This window comes from Sphaerodactylus townsendi, linkage group LG02, assembly GCF_021028975.2.
Source record: "Sphaerodactylus townsendi isolate TG3544 linkage group LG02, MPM_Stown_v2.3, whole genome shotgun sequence".
Lineage (NCBI taxonomy): Eukaryota > Metazoa > Chordata > Lepidosauria > Squamata > Sphaerodactylidae > Sphaerodactylus > Sphaerodactylus townsendi.
In genome coordinates this window covers 78,384,489-78,407,151 of record NC_059426.1, presented here as the reverse complement: position 1 = coordinate 78,407,151, position 22,663 = coordinate 78,384,489, and the positions used below count along the sequence as shown (strand labels likewise).

The window sequence follows — 22,663 nt, the reverse complement described above, 5'->3', positions numbered from 1 at the left end:
TAGTGTTACAGGTTGAGGTGCTCTTGTTCTTTCCCCATGCATCTTTGCAAGTGCTGAAACAGAAGATGGAGATTCATCCATTTTGGCAGGGGGAAGGGAACAAAAGTGCCTCAGCCCACAGCACTGCAGGTCCAGCTGTAGGACCAGCCTTCCCATATCTAGTTTGGCTCTTCTGGACAACATAGAGGCATACATACAATATTCTTCCATACACCTAAGTGGTCTTACACTTGCAGATGTGCGTGGAGAGGGGGTTGTTATAGAAAGGGTCTGTGAAATCATATTGTATTCAGCCATTTCCGGTTGCACAAGACAATGCACATACCCCACCCCAATCTATCCAATGAGCACTGAGCATACTCCATAAATCCAGGATTACCATCTTCATGATGAAGCCTGGAGTCCTCCCAGCTGATCTCCAGACAGGCTCAGGCTTCCCTGTGCTCCCACTGGTTGCAGCCAGCACTGCATTAAAAGTGAAATACGTGAAAGGCATTTGGCTGGATACAACAACATTTTAGCTTAAGGAGCCCTCAAACTGCTTTTGACCCATTTCAGTACAACATCCCCCCCCCAAAAAAAAATCTTCATGGCCCTGCTGTTCTTGCTTAGTTTTTTGAGCCTGCTAATCTCTGCCCTGCAGGCCACTTTACACTCCACTGAGATCCCTATCCTCCATAGGTTCCCTCCTCAATTCTCCAGGAGTTCCTAACCTAGATCTGGCAACCCTACTCTCTCATTCCCTATCAATGGCCAAGGGGAACCAAGCAACCCTACTGCAAACATTCATTAATAAATATATGGACATATAGTAAATGTAAGTATAATCTGTTGACTCAGTGTTTATACAACCTGAGTAAATATAATCTGGCCACAATCATTACTGTCTGCAAGGATTATAAAACAGGCCTCAGTTGAGTGAGCAATTAAAATGGTACCAAAAATTTCCTTTGACTTTAATTTGATGGTTTAGATTTCTGGAAAATGGATCATAAAAGAATCCAGAAAGCATCTTTAACATTTACTAAGAAAACAGGGCAGAAGCGGTGGTATTCAGTGCATAGAAATCCAGAATATAACAGGACAGATTGTCCTTGGATTTGAGACTTTCCAAGAACAGCATTGTGATAAGTGTAAACTAGGTTTGCCAGCCTGGCAGAAAATGGGGGGGTTGGGTTTGGGTTTGGGTTTGGGTTTGGGAGTGTGCCATTACATTGAGAGTCATTTCTGGGGTAAAACCATAGAGCTTCCACTGAATCCTAGAACAGTGTGACCACTGTTGCCCCAGAAATGATGTCAGCCCATCAACATAACAGCAATTATTGAATTATACCCCTCTGTCAGTCTTGCTAATCCATAATGGGGATAGGGTGGAGTGGAGGTGCTGGTAGGATATCTGACAACTATAGAAAGGTCCAAGGCCCAAGAGGCTCAGTCAGCTCAATGTGATGCTAGTCTTGGGCAGAGAACCATGAGCCTAGAGTCTGAACCTTTTTGACCCCAGAGTGTAGCCTTTTGTATACATTTCACAAAAATCCCAGCAAAGTTGTTTGGTTTTCTAAATCCAAAACTAAATATCTCCACGACCATCAAAAAAAAAAAAAGATAAGGGACTTCTCCCTGTGCTAAGCAGCACTGATTATATCACTGAGTTCCAGGTGCCCCAGTGAGATTACAGTTTGTTGTGGGCAAGGTTTGCAGTCATACAACTTTTAACGTAATAATAAAGAAGAATTCTGCGCATGTACTCATTGAATCCCCCATGTTGCAATCCTGACATGATTTAAATAAATAAAAATAACACTAATCAGCCACCATGCATACGGATGTAAAGGGATTTTCAATTAGGATAAGGCACCCAGGCAGACTGAGGCGCCTTACCTCTCTTTTGCAGACTGGCCAAAGTAGATTTCCCTAAAAACTCTATTCCTTTTCTTTTGTTTTACTCACCATGCAACAGCTCCCGAGCTACTACCTGGATTCTATGGTTTTCCATTACAAGGTTTATGTTATAGATTCTGCTTGAAGAAAAAGTTCAGAATCAGAGGACATCTAAACACTGCATTCATATCCAAAACCATAGAAAAGAGAATAGGGATGAGTATTGTTGAGAAAAATTCTATCTCCCTTCAGACGCACAATTTCAGATCATCTGTCTGAATATCAGTTCCAGTTCTGTTTAATCCTATTTTTACTCCTTTCACTTCTCTGCAAGCATAGATCCAGACAAGGAACCTTTGGTTAAGAAGATAAGAGGAGGAGATCACAGCATGTTGTCACTTGAAGGAAGATGCCACAAAGTATCTAGCAGAAAGCAGGTGAGGGGAAATGATAAAGACCAGAAACAATGGTGGAAAAGTATTCCAAAGGCAAAGGGGAATAAATGTTTCTGAAATGCTGGCATCGCTTGTGCATAAGACTGTGTAGTAAGTTACTATGGCTCCAAATCTTAGGTGTGATTACAGGGCCCCCAAAACTTTTTAGACCATCAGCCCCTTCATGGAATCCTTGATCCTTCACCAATCCCCAGGTATGTAAAATGAATTAATAATTAAATAAATATGATCAATAATAAGTGTTTTATTATTGCCTAACCAACCTTGCTGACTGCATACATTCTCAGCCACACCTTTCCTGCCAGTGGCCTCCTCTCCTTCCTCTGTTCTCAGGATGGCTTTCCATACTCTTCACAAGGCCCTCCCTCTCATAGGATCAGGCCATCTCCTGGTCAGGAGGGTATGGCCTGCAACCCCTCTTAACCATATCTGTTTAATTTCATTTACTACTGTTCTGTTTTCTCTGTGTGTGCGTGTGCACGCGCGCACGCGTGCATGCATGTAAATGTGTTTGGAATTTTTCCTACTCAAACTCTCTATGCTCCATGTAATGCTTATCTCTAAGCTTCAAGGCTCAGTCAAGCATAGCCACCTACAACTCAATCTTCCTTTGCATGAGATACTACTACTGCCCTGTAGCCTGCATGGCATTTTATCCATATATGTTGAGTCAAGGTAATTGGCTCTGTCGGTTTGTTTTATGGCACAAATCAGAGGGAAATATATTTCTAGCTGGGGAAAAACACAGCATCAGTGGTTTCCATTTCCTTTGTCCTTTGAGGGTATAAAACGTTGCAAAAATTCAACTAATTATTTAAGGTGCAATGAGCAAAAGAAGAAATGGGCAGGAAAATGGCAAGCATTTGATTCCAATATAAAATTCCTTTCTTGAAAGATTGGATCCCAGAAGTAGGTGAAAAACAGTAAAAAATGCTAGTCTGAATCAGGTTAGAGAAATATAGCATGAATCTAAAGTGCTCTTTACTCATGTCACAATGGGTATGACTTCTCTCACACAACTATGCCTGGGTATGCATAAGAGCTCCTGTGTAGGAGGTTCATTTGATGGTGTATTGGACATAGGTTTCAAACACCCACCTTCCAAAGGATGGGGAGGATCACTGGACATTAAATTCACCATTAGCGGAGTCCTCTGGGCAAAAGCTTGACCCAGATTGTCATGGGACCATGCTCAATCCCCAAACTCCAAAGCCCTCTCCCTCTGAGTTGCCAGGCATGGGAAATGGTGAGAAAACTGGAACCTACTTGTAAGGAACCCTAGCCCTGATCAACAATCCCTCCATTTACTTGCCATCATTCAGAAAATTATGCTTTTCATGAACTCTTCCAGTTGTCTGACTCAATGAAAGTGTGTTTTCCATGGGTACATGCATATGCAATCACTACTGTCCCTCCTCCAAGATTAACTAATCCCTCTCGCTCAGCTAGGTATTTAGCATCTCTGAGTGGATGAACAGTCAGGTGCATGGGTGACTGTTAACTATGATCTGAGTTCTTTATAAAATAAAAAGATCTTTATAAACTAACAAAACATCCATTGCAGACTAAGAGCACAAAAGCCTGGAATATATATCAGAACACAGAACAAGTATTACAGAAAACTAGTGAATAAAAGGCAAAATGAATATTGGCTAAGTTATACTAGTTACTGAATTACATTGTAACTTCTCTCAGAAACAAGACAACTGGAACAAAAGGATCATCTCAACATTTATACAGTACAGGCCTCAATTCTGTTCCTTCTTGTCCCCCAAATGGTGCACTTCCTCTGAGCAAGATGAACTTGAATACCTTTCCTTCCTGGTTCAGACCCATTCTGTGGGATCAATCCTGAAGGGGGGCGAGCTGTGAACAGACGGACAAACACTCCACCCATTTCTGTCAATCTCCAGTCTCCTTTATTCATATTTGATGGATGTACAGAGAAGCTAACAGTTAGCAGGATCCACGGAATGCAGGAGAAGCCAGATGGAAGTGGGGAATGAGAAGAAAAGCAGTAAAACCATTCAGATGAGTCAGATATGGTTTGTACCTCCAGAGAGTGAGACTGAAGGAATCCTTTCTCAGAAGACTTCATATGTCTCAGAGCCTGGCTTTTATTTCTTTCTTTTATAATCATATTTATACCCCGCCCTTCCTGACTGGGCTCAGGGCGGCAATTAACTGATTACGATTAACTGGCTAAAATATTGGCAGTTCAAGGAGACAGGATTTGAGCCTCTAGAGAGTAAGATTCTTTCCCAGAGTTTGATTTTACAAGAAAGCAGGTTAATATAGTGAAAGTCTTAGGAAATAAGGTGAGAGCCTACACAGGGTAAGATTAGGAGGATCCTTTCTCATGAGACTTTATGTGTCAGAGCCTTATTTTCAGGGAAAGTAGGCTAAGCGGGTACTTTAAAGAGCAGACTATACCTGTTTCAGAACCTAGTTTCAGGTGGGGAAAAAAAAACCCTGAAATTTCTAGAAGTAGCTCACACTTATACCGTGGGATTTCTAAGATTATGGGAAGGAGAAATATTCACCACAAGAGTTTTAAAAGCTTGGCTGATAACTGTTCTTTGCACCTATGAACTAAAATATTATAATTGAATCAGCCCAACAAATGTTTCTACGTCTTTTCTTAACCTCCTTATTCTCCTAATCAAGAAAGTCCATAGTACTTTTTGTTTGTTTTCCTAATGTCTCATCTGAAATAAATTTATTTAAAAGTTATCTGAGGTCAGTCTATCAGGCAAGGGCTGGGGTAAAGACCAAACTTACCCAATTCCCACCATACCTCCGTTGACTAATTATATCATGTAATGCACTACAAGTTTTTAGGAATCAGGCTGGAATATTAAAAGTAATCAATCTTATCTCATCTTGACAAGCTAGGCAGCCACCTCCACAACTTACCTGATATACAGCTGCAGCTACATGTACCAACTTAACAGGCCCCAATTGATCTGATGTCATCTTTTGCATTTTGACACTGCAATATGTCACAATTATTCTATTAGGGAACCTTACAACGGTAAAAAACAACAACCATGGAACATCATGAACCGTCTGTTTTTTTAAAAAAAAATAAGTATGACAACTGCAGCTTAACATGAAGCAAGTGTAGGTGTTAAGTGAAAGTGCTACTTTTTCAAGCCTTTGATATACTCTCTCCTCAATTGTTCTTTTTGGCTATGTATCTTTTAGTGGGTTTGCTTGCAGAGGCAGTTTTCAGACTTTAAACTACTTTCTTGTATACTTGTTCTATAATGGTATTTAAATACCATAAGCCAGCTTCAACATTAGAACAGTCAGAAGAAGGAATGGGGATGCTTTAATAAAAGAAAGACTTTTGTTCTTTGAAATGCTGTTTACAGATATTTATTATTATTTTATATAGACCTATCAGTGTGCAACAGTGCTTCATGAAGTACAAGAAGAAGCTTCTTTGCCCAAAGAAGTGTACGGTCTAAAATTCTCCAGAGGGGTGAAAAGAAAGGGAGGGAGAAGGTGGGGACAGACAGAGGAAGAAGTGTTCCCGTTCAGTTACATGTTTGACACAAATCCCCTTTCCTACCAAAATGTAGCTTAACGTTGGTTGTAGGAGGACACAGAGTGTGACCTTGAAATTGATACTATTTCTTCTTATAAATAAGTCACTCCTCCATACTAAGAACTGCCAACCCTGCATCTGCCCTTGCAAGGATCTATCCCAGTCCAAGGTAAGAGAGCAATGAGCAAGATCAAGCTTTTCTGCACTATTGATCTGCCTGCTCAGTAAGAGTGATTCACATTTTATGGAAGCAACTCAAGTGACGGGACAAACAGTATTTCTCGCTTAATATTTCACTCTTAGGTGGCAATAACACAATGCCTTTGTACAGCAACAGATAAATCCAGCAATAAAACAGAAACTAGAAATAAGCAAATCAGGGGAACAAAATTAAATCTTGCAGATTTCTTGCTGTCTGGAATATTTTGTATAGCTTTTAAATTACTTACTTTTAAAATACTTATCAGAAATTAACTGAATGCACATAAACTATTCCAGATATATTTTATGCTATAGGCAGAAGCTATGCCCAAATTTCTCCACATGCTTGCTTTAGGGTCAAGTCAGCCATTCTAGACAAATACAAATTTGAAATGACAAACGTGAAGAACTACAGGCCCCTTCATAGGATCAAGAACCTGCAGTAACAACTTTTATATGGCTCATTTTTCACTGTTCAAAGCACTTACAATCACCCCAAAGTAAAGCGAGCCATTACTATTCCTATGTTGCAACTGGGAGACTGCAAATGTGTGACTTGGCCAATTCATGTCAGAGAACAGATTGTTAAACAAGGATCTTTTGGTTCAGGACCCACTTTAGGCTTAATTTAGAAGTTAAGATTCATGTTCTTCATAATCACACAAAAGTTTTAGACTTAAACTAGAATATTTCAGTTATATATAGTCATATAGAAGTTGAGGGATTTGCCTTTAAAGAGCTGTGGATCTTGATTAGGCTTGAGGCTCCTATATCCCACCCACACCGTTTTCCCAACTAGGGGAAGGCTTGCTGTTTGTCCCAGTTTGGAGTTGTTCCAGTCTAAATTACCAGAGGTCCTTTCTTTAAAAAAAACCCAGTAACCTCCCAGCTTTACCTGTGGCAGAGCTGGGGCTTATAAAACATCTCAAGTGGCATTTATGGCAGAAGTGCCTCTGCCCATTTTTTAAAAAACCCTGCTTCACCTTAGAGTTTCATCCCTCAATTTTATATATTAATGATAAAAGTAGTATTACCATGGGGGTGAACTATTTTTGGCTCCCCTACCAATCCAAAATCCACTGCATGCCTTCCCCCTCTCCTGTTCTCCTTGCCATTGACAGTGTCAGCTCACATTCTGTACCCTAAATATCTAGTGAATGACAAGGATGAAGGCATCCAGAGCCTCACTTGACAGCAGTAATCAATAAGTAGTGAAACCCTCACCCGGCAATTTCTTTTCCTTCTAGCTACAAAGGCAAATGAAACTTCACTTTCTGAAGGTGAAATACTGATCGCAGAGGACTCCAAACATGTACAAGCAGCAGAGGCTTTCCAAGCCACATAGTCAACTTTGCATGCTTATACATCCCTCTAATACACACACACACACAAACACACACAAATTGGGATGAAATGCTCAACATAATCCAAGCACCTCATGAGTTTATAGGGAGATTGTTTAGGTTGTTCATACACTGCAATTACTTGAGAACAACCTAGTTGTGGCACTGGGTCATCCAAAAACAAAGCCAGGATTCACTGTGTTGTGGCACCTTATTAGTGAAGCTCCTCCCTCCTCTCCATTTTTCTACTGCCTATTCCACTGTTTTTGAGTGTCTGATGAAAATCTTATTAATCCATGTCTCTGTTTGTTCATAATCCCTTTAGGTGCTATGTGCATCCTCTACCACTTTCTGGTTGATTTTGCTATTGTTGCTACAGTCTGTTCACTGATGGATGTTATTGAGTTTGCTGTTTACTTTACATACTTTTAGGATCAATGGAAGCCACTTAGAGAATCCTACTGTTTGGTAGGCAAACAAATTTATCAAATAAATAATGGGAATATTTGTATAATTTGCCCCAAAGTTCAAACAACTACTCAGGAAATGGAATCAGAGGTTGGAAAACCTGTGGACAGTGGTCTTGATCTAGACTTCTCCTCCTCCTGAGGCTAAAATTAAGCTTAAATGAATAAACAAGTATGAGACCTACACATAAATCTTCTGTCATTAGTTCTGGCTTGGCTGCTAGAAATGCCCAGCCATCAATATGAAGTTTCAAACTTTGATTTCCAAGGGAGAGGGGATGCCTGCTCATAGCAAAGAAATTGTGACAGCAGAAAAATAGATCAGCAGCTTTTCTGGTATACCTCAACAGGGATGACAGTCAATCAGTAACAAGTAGAAAGGTCACTTAAATGGGAAACATTTTCTCAAAATAGTTCAGAAGATGAATGTTTGTAAATAGCAACTAAACTGGAGAGGAGGCTTTCAGAAAGCAGAAAGTGAAGGCTGCTTCATGTGAGGCTGATTTTCTATGTGGGTAGGAAGCTGTGTATCATGCAATTAATGCATGTTTATTTCATGAGCACAAGAGCAGCAAACTGACTGCAAAGTGAACATCATCTCTCTTTAAGAGTTCCCCATCTGAAAATGGGGGATGAATTACATTTCTCCAGCACCGCTCCTCTCTTGGTATCTTCACCCACCTGACCTTCTTGTCTACTCCACTGAAGTCTGAGCTCTAGCAGGTGGAAAGAGAGGCAGAATAAAATGAGAAGAGCAGAGAAGCAGGGCAAAAACACTTGTCTTTTGCAACTATTAATTTCTTTTTTAAAAAAAACCGCAAGGACATTTTAATGAGGTTGTGACTTTCAAAAATAAAGCTGATCATTTCCCTATGATCCGTAACTGATGTACCTCTTTTTTTTAGTGAGCCATAAATTGGGGGTTGAAGTTTCAAAGGAACCTAAACTATTTAAATGGTAGAGCTATGTTACATACGTAGCCCGGAAATTGGCACTGTGCTCCTGTACTGCTTAGTATACTTCTAGTTTTCTAATACATAAGAATTTAAATTGCAAATATGGCAATTAACAGCAATTTAAGGTACCGGGGGGAAAACACTGAAGATCTTCCAGTCCCTGGCACACAGTGCTTTACAACATATTGAATGTAATACAATACTTCTGAAATGTATTAATTTGAAATACATCACACTTCACACGAAGTGGGCTTTGTACAATACAGGCAGATTTAATTGAATGTTACATAACGATGATGCTTAGCGCTTGCAGAGACCTTTCCTGTGTTCTTTACAAACATGGACTAATTCATCCGCATGTCACCCTGATAAGGTACGTACAAGAAAATCACTTAGACTGCAGCGGATGATCTCTAAGGGCTCATGTACTACCAAGGCAACTAAAGGATTTGCTGTGTTAGCAGCAAGTTGAGAAGCACAATTTATATAAGGTTGCAGTGCTGCAGAACAAGCGGACACAACCATTCAGGAAAGTGACAGGGAGGATACATGGCAGAAATAAAGCAGTGGCTGAATCAGTGCCAAGTGACTCCTGAAGGGGCTGGCACAAGACCTTGAGACAGAACAGCAAGATCTAACAGAGGAATAGGAGACTGAGAACAGCAAGATCTAACAGAGGAATAGCAGACTGAGAACAGCAAGATCTAACAGAGGAATAACAGAGGAAGTAGTGAGAAGGCATGGTTGCAAAGTAGCAATGCTGCAAACTTTTTGATGAACACGTTCAATGGTCATCTTGTTTGCACCTTGTTTGAGAGCCACAATCACCTGCCAGCAATATGACGGACCTTCTTGCCTATCCATCAGCTCCCACAAATGGCTATCAAACAAGTTTGCAGTCGGTACTGTTGCTGTGGTAGTGGTGTTTCACTTCCTTGCCTTGCAGGCAGTTTAGCATCTGCACAACAGTGAGAAGGATTCTACTTAGTCTGTCCAAATAGCCTGTCAGGTCATTAGGTGTCATGGGGTGCAGGGTGCTATGCCTCCCATAAGACTATGTAAACATGTGTATGTGCAAACAATGTTGATAAGCCAGACTTAAACACCAACAACTAGGGCTTTTAAATTTATTTATTTATTTTATTAAACTTATAGGCCGCCTATCCCCGAAGGGCTCAAGAAAGAAAAATTAGCACCTATAATTGCTGGCTATTTTTCTCACTGTTCATTTATACTAATGGTTATCACAGTAAAAGTGGGTTAGGAACAGGAGGAGGCAGGATTTCCACAAGGCTGTGTGAGAATGCACACATATGAAACACTTCCAATTGCATTGTACTGCACTTTTTGAATATATGAAAAGTGACTCAACGAAGAGGGTCAAACTGTTAATGAATATTGGACTAACAGTTAGCTCTATGTTCACAACTGGCAAACAACTGGTAAGCCAAACCAGCAGATGTTTGTATATCCATTCTGAGTAGTATTCCAGTCCAAATTTGAGTCAAAAAGAATTTACTTCACCCATATGGGTTAACATCTGCTTAAGACTCATTGAACACATACACCCAATGTGTGACACTTAAAATTCCAAGATATGGGACCCAGAGACATCAATGTGAAGCTCTGAAAATGTGAGGCCTACAAACATGGGTCAGGGTTCCAGGTTCTATTGTGGGAGGGGAAAGGAGCAGATATACAGGAAAGCTGCCTTTTCCAGGCCCCTCGGAAAGACATGATATTTAAGCTCAAGTTGGGGGAACACGTTGGATTCGGGGTATTCTCTCACATAATACACAGTACTGAACAACAACTTGGCTTTGGACTCTTGTTTTTGTGGCATCTCACAATATGCACCAGAAAGGCAATACATGTGATTAAAAATTGTTGGTACCCCCAACCGCTATTAAGTGGCAAGTTAAAAAGTAAAATTGTTGCATAAAATTAAGACAATGCAAGCACAAAGAAGCAAAAGCTGTAAAATTGAGCAATTCCAGACTCCAAGAGCCGGTGAGATGACTTTAATTCATACGGTAATAAAAAGAAATCAAGATCTTTACAATACTGAGAAGTCTCATGAGATGCACAAGCATTTAAGCATTTCTGCCATTCAGTCTGCCAGTGATTTTGCAGATATGCGTAAAAGAATAGCACAATACAGTTACATGCTCCAAAGTGATACATGCCACTAGAAAGGATTGCCTTTTTCAAGAACAAACTGTTAGTTAAATCAATTTCACCCTCTCCCATCCATTTCTTGAGGGCCCTCTTCCTTGACTATTTTGGTTTTAAATCTTCCTCTCCCATTGATCACTAGGAAGCTCTTTTAAATAGTTTCCCTCTAGATCCAATCTATAACCTAAATGCCCATTTTTTGCAATGGCTTTGAGGATTGGTTGTGAGCAACACATTTCCAGAAGGACCACACACAATCAGCACACAAGTTTCAGCAGGACCACACACAAATCAGCACATTCAGCTTGCTTTCCATGATTATCCAGAAACTATAGAATAATGCTGACAAATTCCAGTTTCCCCTCTCTAAGGCCCTTACTGCACGGGCGGTTAATGGCGCCCTGGGGACGGCAAAAACGCCGTCCCGAGGGAGCCGTTCGCACAGGGGGCGCAGCTGCTTCCCAGTCGCACCGCCTCGAGCTGCCCGACCGGCGCAAAGCCACCGTTTTCCAACCTCGCTCAGGGAGCGAGGTTTTCGGAAAACAGCGGCTTGGAGCCGCTGCCGTGCGAACGGCAGCAGCTCCAAGGCGCCCTCCCCCCTCCCACCCTGCACTTACCTTGTCTCCGGTGCGTCGGCGAGGCCTGGGGACACGCCCCCCTGCCCTGCGACGCTGGAGCAGTCGCGCAGGGCCAGGGGGGCATGTCTCCAGGCCTCGGCGACGTGCCGGGTGGCCAGAGACACGCCAGGTCGGCCGGGCGACGGCACTCTGCGGTGCCGTCGTCCCGGCTGTTTCTGGGACCGTTCATGCGAACGGTCCCAGGGGGGTTGGGTCGGCGTGGGATGCGCCGACCCAACCCCCAACGACGCCGTGCGGAAACGGCCTAAGAGACTTTATAATGATTATTCCAGAATACAAGGAAATACATTATTTTTGTATGTTTGCTTCAAAAAAGTAAAAAATAAAATACAGACCTGATTTGTAGTTTTGCCAAAGAAGACACTCTCTATAGCAAGAGCTCTGCAAGCCAGCCAGACTCAAACAATCTGAAACAGAAAGACCAATCCAACTATAATTATATCCAAAAATTGGATGTAGGACCCAGCAACAAAGTTGCAAACAAATACCCACCACCTGCCAATAGACAGGTACTGAGAAAGGAGTCAGATCAGCATTGCTTCATTTTGCACTTTGTGCACAGGTAGCTATGAAAAGTTAGGTCTGAAGGCAGAAAGGAGAGTAAACAACCTGCAATATATCAGGGGTCAACACAGGGCCAGAAGCCAAACCTACTAGACAGAGTAGGAATAGTATAGGAAGAAAAAGATTTGAGCAGCATTATTTGCTACTTTCCATTTGAAGTCTATCACCTTCAAAATGAAGTCAATTAGGGCTGCACTGGTGCCTCCTGCTAAGGCTTTGGGAAGAAGAGTCACTGCCAAACTCTTCTCCTTTGCTGAATAAAATTCTCACCAGCCACTTCACCAGGTAACTGGAGAGCAGCAAATGTTACACTGATCTTTAAAAGAGGGTTCAGAGGGGAACAAAGAATTACAGACCAGTTAGCCTAACATCTGTCCTTGGCAAATTGGTAGAAACCATAATCAATTAGTAGAAACTGTAATCAAAGCCAGAATTATTAGGCACAAAGAAGAATAAAGTCTGGCTTCTGCAAATGAAAATTTTGTCTCACCAACCATTTGGAGTTGTAGCTTTGTAGATACTGGTGACTAGGTAGACATTACACACTTGCACTTTCAGAAGCCTTTTAATGATACCTCACAAAGATTCTTAAGTAAGCTTAGTAATCGTGGAACAAGGCGACAGGTCCTGTTATGGATTTATGACTGGTTAAAAAACAGAGAATAGAAATAAATGGACAGATCTCATAATGGAGGGAATAATCCACAAGGATCGGTATTGGGGTCAGTGCTGTTTAATTTGTTCATAAATGACATGGGGATGAGCAGGATATTGGCCAAGCTTGCAGATGACACAAAATTACTCAGACTACAGAAAACCATGGCTGACTGAGATGAGCTCCAGAAAAATCTCCATAAACTGGGTGAGTGGGCAATAATGTGGCAAGTGAAGTTCACTGTTGGTAAGTGTAAGGTGATGCAAATTGGAGCAAAAAAATCCCAACTTCAAGTATACACTAATGAGATCTGAATTTGATGGGACTGAAAAAGAGAAAGACTTTAGGGTTGCAGTGGATAGCTCAATGGAAATGTCAACCCAGCATGCTGTGAGCACTAAAAAAAGAACTGCTGGGTATTAGAAAATAGCCAATCTTATAACGCCCCTGTGTAGACCTGTGGTGTGGTTTCATTGGAATAGTGTTCTGGTCACCATATCTCAAAAGGGATACTTCAGAGCTAGAAAAAGTACAGAAAATTGCAACCAATGGTAAACAGATTGGAGCACCTTTCCTCTGAGAAAAGGTTGATGAGTCAGAGTCTGTTCAATTTAGAAAAGAGACAACTAAGGGAGAACATAAAAATATGCACAAGGTAAAAAGACTGGAGAGAAAGAACTTTTTCTCCTTCTCCCAATATACTAGAACTTGAAGTTGAAGGACTGTAGATTCAGGATAGACAAAAGAAAATACTTTATTCAACAAGAACCATTGGTCCAATTATATGTAAGGCAGAGTCATGTATTCATAATAAAAAAAATGTGGTCCTGGAAGAAATGAAATGAAAACTAACATATAATAAAAGTTACTGGTAGAAGGCATTATTTTCTTTCCTTTTTAGGGTACTAGATTTTGCAACGCATGCAAACAAAGATTATATTATATACATATAATATACACAGTCCTTATTTTTGCAATGAAAGCCTGAACAAAAGGTAGGAAAAGCCAAATTTTGAACACACACTAGAGCTATTTATGTCTTTTTGGTAGACATTAATACCCCAATAAAGTTTTAGAATGAGGCAAAAAGGCCTTAAGTTGATAAGGTCTGAAATATTAGCCCCATCCCATGCGATAAGCATGACTAGATGGTCAGCACCATCTTCCAATCTTCTTTGAGCAAACCAGTACACAAACTTACTAAGGACTAGCAAACACCTTTGGTGTCCCTGCAAGGACCCATAGGATTTCCAGGCTCAGTTAGAGGAATGCTGGGATTCTAGCACATTGTGTGCTGGAACTAGCACAACACACACAGGATCACTGACGTAATCAAGTAATGGACTATTCAATTCAGGCTAATCCTCAATGACTAGATACTTAAACGCTAATAACCTGTCTGAAGCTCCACAAAAGCAGTTTAACTCTTTTAGGATAAAGTGAATCAGAAAAACATTCGGTTTACACCAGATTTCCCAGAATTCAGTTTAAAAGCAATATAGGGGGCAACTTCAAGTAGCGAGTCAACTGAAGATAAAATTGCCAGTTCCAGGTTAGGAAACACCTAGAGATTTGGAGGGAGGGAGGGTATTATGCCATAAAATCTACCTTCCAAACAGCCATTTTCTCCTAAGGAAGTGAACTCGGTTGCCTAGAGATAAGTTGTAATAGCGAGAGATCTCTAGACACCACCTGGAGGTTAGCAATCCTAACTGAAGAGCTTGAAGCATTGTCTCTTACATGAAGACTGTATGCTTTATTCAAAAGTATTGTTTCCAGAGAACAAAGAAGGATTGCAGAGATACTCTTTTCTACCTTTAGAAAAGATACTAAACCACGTTGATCCTAGGACTGTATGAAAATATTAGATCAAGATACAACAGCTAAGAATAGTCACAGATGAAGAACAGAGAGATTAAATAACAGTAATATTTTAAAAAGAGATGGAGGAGGGCAGTGTTTCATAAGAGTTTTTAAATTTATAGAAGCAGAACCCCAGGAGTAAAGAAAGGGCAGTGCTCACCAACCCTCATCAAACATTTCATAAATGTATTTCCTCTGTTATGTGGGGTTGGGGGTGGGGATTAAGCATCAGAGTTCATCATTCCACAATCTTAAAATAATAAATCTTAACATGATATATAAAAGAAGTACAACACAAGCACTTCCACAAAACAACAACGCATTAATCCCTTCTGAATTGTTCATCAAATGTCCCAGGAATCAGGATTTCATCTGATCTGCAGATGCCAGGGGTGGGTTGAGGCTGGGACAGACATTTATTCAATTTTTTAAAAAAACCATCTGATTTCATGGCCTATAGTCTATAATTCACCAGATTTATATTTCTTTGATACCACAACAGAACTACTTTGTTGGCTTCTTGACCCTGTAAACCTATTGTTCTGCTCTTCTGAGCAAGAGGAAAAGCTACATGATATAGATGCTAATTATTCTAACACTTTAAGAAGGGAGGGAGGGAGGGAGGGGGAGAATATCTGCTGGAAATAGCTATGTATCCACATTACCATAAGTGGACCAATGAGGATACCTACATTTCTGTCAAAGCCTCTGTTCATTCCCATGTCAGTGTTTCTTTCTGAAATCTAAAAGGCCACTTGTGTCTTGAAAACCTTTGAATTCAATGCTCTTGTACAGTCAAGTCTCCTATGCCTCAGGGTATTTCCATAAATAACACCAGAGAATGCATTTGTACAACAACCCAGCATTCAAAAACTTGTTAACATGGCTGCTGAGACATCTAACACATGAAAACCCAGCATTTTAAATCTGAATCAGCCACCACCTATCTAGCTATTTAATTCAAATATACTAGCAGAGACAGGAGACACTAGATTCAGTCCACAGGACGGAAGTGTGATGGGAGACTCAGGAGAACAGAAGCAAACCTCGTGTAAATGGTGTAAAGGAGGTTATGTTGACATTACCAATATAAGTGACACAAATTGCTGCTCCTGTAAAGCTTCAGGTCTACAGATATCTTCAAACTGGCAGCAATGCTTCACTAAGACTTTGGTGCAAGAGGCTTTTAAAGCAGCACTGCTGGAGCGTACCAAAATAAAAATGCAGTTGGATACCTGAAGTACTTCCGGGTTCAGAAGGGAAGCAAAGGTCACAAACTCTGCTACATCAAGAAAATACTACAGCTTTTCAAGAGAAGGATGAAAATAAAAGTTCCAAAATATTTTTGAACCTGCAACAAATGCCAATTAAATGCATTGTTTCCCTTTGGCTCCCTTAATCCTAGTCCATAGCAGATGTTGGGTTCATAGAGTATTTCTACTCATGAAACATACTGAAAGAAAGCATTTACTGGCCTGGAATCTCAAGAACAAATAAATAGTGAGTCTGGCTCCTGTTTTCAAGGGTTGCTGGCCTACAAAATTATTTTGCTAACAAGAACCAGAAAGTTTCAAAATATTTATTTAATGGACTTCAAGTGGAAAAAGCACATATGCTTCACATTTTCTTGAAACTGTGTGGAACACATTGCTGATAATTGAGTTGAGTGTGTACCCTTTCTTACCACATAATACAAGCTATAAAGTCCAAGCCCAGTGATTAAAATGCATGAATTACACTGGGTGGGATGAGGGTAGCTTCTGCTTTTCACAGACAGTGTGAACTTATCACAGACCATCCTCAGATCTGATGCAGATCTGGGGGCTTATTGCTTCAGTCAACAGGCTTTAATATGTGGTGTTCTTTTATGATATAAAACATATGTAAAGTAAGAACTACCCCATTACTTTAAAAACCTTGATAAGAACCTTGTCAGTTTTTTTAAAAAAGTCTACCTAGCAATCATGCAAAGTTGAATCCAAACTCCAAAGAACTAACCTGCACACTTTCTTGACAATAATTTCCAAAGCATAACAGAAGCCATTATATAAGTCACAGCATTTGTTGCTCACATACACCTTAGTAGAGGTATCCAGGATTGTAAATTGATCATGTTCATGAAGAATTTTACAAAACCTCATTATAAAACTATGAAAACACCCAATTACAAAAGATCTACACAAAGCTGAAAAGTTTTCTCCTTTGGAGAATAGGTCAGATGGGCTTCTGTTTAAAAATGAAGTGCTAATTACATTTAATTAATTTGATGGAATCCTGAGGCCAAACAAGCTCCAAATATCTCACAGAATTTTTTTCTTGTAATAATGGACAGAAATCTCAATACAGCCAAGGGTCTAGTGGTGTTAAACCACTGCAATAAAGAAAAATACATGTTGGGAAAATCCAGAAATAACCTTTAATAATACCATGGTAATCCTTATTTCAGTACCAAGCACATTAGCAGAGATTGTAGTTAAGAACAGTTTGGTTAAAAGCGGATAAACGTGACATGATAGGAAGTGTCAACTGGGACTTTTGTAAAGGGAAATCCATAGAGAAGAGACAGATTGAAGGCCAGGAAGTGGATTGAAGAGGCTAATGGCTTTTCCACAATCGGTTTATAGTTTCTTCCCAGTCCTTCTCTTTCTTCCCCCATTCCAAGCTGTTGTTATAGCTAATGTGCTTCATGGATCACTTCCACTTTTAAGCTTCATTTCTAGACAGGTGCACTACTTTGTGTCATGAAATCCATGAGAATTGTCAAGATCCATGTAGTACAACTTTCTGTTTTTACTAGTAACCCAGGAGCTTCAATAGCAGAACATGATGGTATTCGCCATCTTCTGTTTTAAAATCCTTTTAAAGCTATGTAAGTTTGTGGCTTTCATTGTATCTGGTCACGATGAGTTGCATGAGTAAATAATGCAGTGCACGAGCCTGCTGCAGCAGCGGGAAGAGAGAACTGTTCATCAAACAGGCTGTGAGGAGGAAAGGCAGGGGCAGCCAAGTTTCTCCACGGAAGGATTTGCTTTTACAATACATTCCACAACCAAGCTCATTTTAAAAATGGTTCTGCCTTATGCGTATGCATTGAGGCAAACAAAGAACATTACTGAGTTTCATAATAAGATCAGAAGGAATCAATGGGAGAAAACAGCCATGCTTGTGCAAATGGTTTAAACTGAATATAGACGATGGCATCCCTGTTCCCATTTCACTGCTTTCAACATGAATGCATATACAACACTTTATGCTAAGAAGCATAATTCATAGCACCCCAGAACAACCAGTTGGTGAACACAGCAGGCTAGCTGGTAGCAGCTGCTACCACCAGATGGCTAAGGCTGGTCTTGAATACCAGGGAAGGGCTGTGCTAGGAGAGTTACAGCTTGTGCCCATTCATCTTAAACCCAGACAGCAGGAGCACTGGCTTTGTTTTCAAGGCTAGGGTCTGGAAAGTTTGGTGAGAGGGGCTCACTTGACATGGCAACCAGCAGGTGAAAGTACCAAAACTCTATGCTGGGAGGCAGCCTGTTTGTCTTACTTGGTATGATAGAGGATGTCATGATTAGAAGATGTAAGGCGCTTTGAAGCTCACCAGGGAGTTCCTGAGACACTGACAATGGCTTGCATTCCCAGGGAAGAGGGCCATAAAATGCATCAAGAGGTCAGTGAGAATAGAGATGGTTTCCACCAAGAGATCATTATTTCTTCTATCTACGTGGACGGGATGGGCAAGATGGATAGCTATTGCAAAACATTATCTGAGTACTGAGATGTGTGGAAAATATACCCTTGGATGACTGAAAGATGAGGGTTTGCCTTCTCACATGGGGGCAACTTCTGGTAATTCTGGACTGGGTAAGAGGCTTCCTGCCAGCTAAGGCAGGAAGGGTTAATAGGTTGATAACTTGCAGTTAGCAAGGCCCCTTCCGCACACGCAAAATAATGCGTTTTCAAACCACTTTCACAACTGTTTACAAGTGGATTTTGCCATTCCGCACAGCTTCAAAGAGCACTGAAAGCAGTTTGAAAGTGCATTATTCTGCATGTGCAGAATGAGCCCAACATTCAAATGCTAGGAGCTGGATTCCTCTAAGTGAAGCATGTGGCAGTTAGGACTTGCATTTGCTCTGCTGACATCCTGGGAGGGATGTCACAGGTAAACTTTCTGTATTGTTAAGTTTAGCTTAGTGATCTTGTAAGAGGTGAAATACAAATACCTGCTAAGTGGCTGTGGCTCAGTGAATATCTGCTTAATACATAGGCATACTAGGTTCAAGCCTCACCCCCTCCAGCTAAAATGCTAGGTAGCAGGTGATGTGAAAGACCTCCATCTAAGATCCAAAGAGCCACAGCTAGTCAGAACATATCACCCCATATGTCCCTACACGGCCTCTCCGATCGGCGGAGGCCAATTTACTGGTGGTCCCTGGCCCTTCAGTGATGTGGCTGGCCTCCACACGGGCCAGGACCTTTACGGCCCTGGCCCCGGCCTGGTGGAATGCTCTTCCTCCAGCTGCCGGGCCCTGTGGGACAACAGGGGGGAGTTCACGCAGGGCCTGTAAGACAGAGCTGTTCCGCTGGGCCTTTGGAGGAACCAGCCGCTAATAGTGCCCTCTTCCTTCGGCCCTTGACAACTGGGCCACCTGCCATCCAACAAGACTCGCCATGCCTCCCTCTCTGAGGGGGGAGGGATTTTTTATTACTGGAATGCTGGATGCCATTTTAACTTGCTGAGTTTTTATAATTGGAATAGGAACTGATAATTTTTTATCACTGCCTTAAATGGTTACTTATTTTATATTGTATTTTATATGTTGTGCACCGCCCAGAGCCCTTCGGGGATAGGGCGGTATAAAAGTCGAATAAAATAAATAAATAAATAAACTGATAATAGTGACCTGCATAAACCAAGGATCTGATCTATCTGAGGCAGCTTCATTTGTTTATGAGTTCAAGTGAGCATCATGAACTAAGGCACACTTTTGCTGCCTCCCTGGAACTCTGCAAACAGGAAGATCGTCAAACATCTGGAAGGTCTCAGTATATATGGAGGATCAGCTTGGTATAGACCCCTTTTTAAATCGTTCCTAAGCTCTTGCTCTGTAGATCTAATGAAGTCACAGTTCAAGTTCACAATTCAAAGGCTGAAGCTCCTACCAGTAGCTTTAAGGGCTCTGGGACAACAGGAAGAATCCAGGAGCACTCCATCTCCAATGCTGATCAATCTCTTTGGGCACCGAGCTATAGCAACCAAAATGTTGAATGCAGACTGCAGCACTGGGAGAGAAGGATGGGCAGGAAATGCGACACAACAATCAGTGCAAAGTAGCTGAGAGACTATTACAATTAGCAAAATAAGCACTTTGTATGGCTCACTAGCTGGGCAGCCACTGGTTAGATTCAATATTGAAATACTAAGATAGCTTTTTTTAATCTTTTAATTCATTTTCTCCCTTGAGACACTGAGCAACCTGTCAGAGTATTTAAGAGACACCATTATTATATTAATCTTTTTTTTAAAAAAACAATGTACTAAGGTATCATCCTATACAGATCAGACTTGGGCGTTCATACTTTAAAACCTGTGCTTCACACAAAATGTGTTCTATCTTGGAAGATTCAAGCCTAAAGAAATTGACAATGCAGCCTGCTGGAGTGTAACACCAACAACCTGAGGATGCATCTGACCTCCAGTTAATTGACTGACAAATCATTAAACTTCTGGGGCCAAGAAATGTCACCTTTCATTTCCTATCACTTTCACCAGCACAACATCTAATGGTCCCAGAGTTGCATTTTACAGAATGTAAAAAAAAAAAAGGTAAGACACCACTTGGAAATTTATGAGGAGCCTGGGGAAGCTCCTGCCTACCACTTTTTCTACTTCTGTTCCGCATGCTGCAGGCATAAAATAGCTTGTTTCTACACTGGAACTGATGTGTCTGCCTAGAAGTAATATATTTGCCTCTCTTCCTGGTTCAGGACTGTTCATCAGGATTCTTCCTCCCTGCTTTAAGACAGAAAAATGGGCTATGCATAACCTACTACAAAAATAAAGAAAACAAACCATTCCTTTTCCTATTAAATCATATATCCTTGAACAGCAAACACTGGCTTTAAATGGTTTTAAATTAAAACTGGAAAGGAGCTTCCACTTCTTTAGCAACTGGGAAGAGAGGAAACCACAGTCCTTCCACACATCGTAACTTTACTGATTACTTTTTTTACCAACCCTGGGCACTAGCTGGGATATGTAAGATCTTTTGTCAAATTGAGTAACAAGCAGATTGCTCATTGAAATGTGATTCTGTCAAATGTTACAAAACTGTAAAATAAAACCAAAGTCCAGCACCATTTATTTCAGTATCACCTTTGGTAGTTACTGCTCTATTCTTCAGATATGTGGAGAGAGATCAAACAGGGAATTCTACTCAAGGAGAAAGTTAGGGGGAGAGTTAAGGCAGAACATTTCAGTGTGAATTCCATCATCAGCTGCTCAAGTGTAATTTCTCTGTGAATGGTCAGAAGGGAGGGGTTGAAGTACTTACCTGTAACTGCCGTTCATCAAGTGTCTTCTATGCACACATACATGGGGCGGTACAGGCATAGACTACCTATAAAGAACTGAACTGAAGGCTTCCAGAAGCTTCAGAGCACTTGGAGTGCTCACCCACCCCATCCGAAACCAAAAGTGGGCTATTTCCCCTCCCAAATGGTCATGTAACAGGGAGAGAACTCCTCCCTCAGTTCTCCCTTTGCCACTGTGGAAGAACAGTAATGAGGCAAATGGCAGCCCGCAATGGGAAACGAGGGAAGACTGTATGCCTGAACAGAATACACTCAAATTACAACAGTTACAGACAAGTGCAACTTTTTTTCACCATTGTGTCTTCAGCAAAGTCCCACATTGGAGAGTTGCAAGCTCACTTACCAAGAAATGTATGTGGGCTTCTCAAGAAAACAGTGATTTAAAATTACTCTCCCAACAGCTGCATCTCTCCTGGAATCCACATCGATGGAGTAACAGTAGAAGAATGAGGATGGAGCGAACCAGGTTGCTGTCTTACAGATGGTCTGGAGATCAACACTGGCAGCTGAAGAGGGTTGGGTCCTGGTAGAATGAGCCTTAACTTCCAATTGACAGTTCACGTTTGTATTGCTAGATGCTAGTTTAATCACAGAAACTATCCATCAAGAAACGGTCTACAAGGAAGCAGCTTTACCTTTCTTGGGTGCCTTAAAGCAAACCATTAAATGTGTACAACTTTAGGGTTGTTGTGTTGTTGTTGTTGTTTTTAAAAAGGAGTGCTCTTCTGACATTGACTGTGTAGCGAGATTGCTCAGCCGATGACTGAGGATGATGTTGAGGTGATGGTCAACCTCAAACAGAGAGCATTAGGTTCAAATAGACAGCGATAATCATCCTTGAGAGGAGACATCTGGTTGATGAACTGGAGAATCAGACTGAGGATGCATTGGCAATAAGCCTCAACATCAAGGAGCCAACAGTTTGGATTATGAAGCATTCTTAACCTTCTTTTTGGCCTTTTAAACAGGGGGCTCCTGAAGTTGCCCCTTTGGTAACCAAAGCAGACTCAGAAGTTGAAGAAGACAGAACTGTTGGGACTGAAGAGACAGAAGGCATATGAGCCCTCTCTGAAGATTTCTCTGTGGGCATATCCACTAAAGTGAGAGACTTTTCCCACAATGCAGGCTTAAGCCTTGAAGCTCCTTCACGTCTGGCCTTTGGAATAAAAAGGTGGCAAGATGGGCATGTCTCAGAGTACCAAGGCAGAAAAGACATTCATTATGCTCATCATTCTGAGTCATCTTCATTCCACACTTGGAACATTTTTGAATGATGCCATGTCAACTAAGATGAAAACCAAAGCAAAAGAAAACTCTG

General features: G+C 41.1%; 1 protein-coding gene across 7 annotated transcripts in view; it reads right to left on the bottom strand.

Annotated features, from left to right (window-relative positions):
• TSPAN4 (tetraspanin 4) overlaps positions 1-22,663 on the bottom strand; it is a 672,180-nt gene that overhangs the window by 386,468 nt on the left and 263,049 nt on the right. For 6 of the 7 annotated variants that reach the window (XM_048486901.1, XM_048486903.1, XM_048486905.1 and 3 more), the window contains one exon: positions 12,005-12,076. The exons of the other annotated variant lie outside the window; for it this stretch is intronic. The gene's annotated coding sequence lies outside the window, so the exon portion shown is untranslated. The remainder of the gene's footprint in view (positions 1-12,004; positions 12,077-22,663) is intronic. 7 annotated transcript variants of the gene reach the window in all.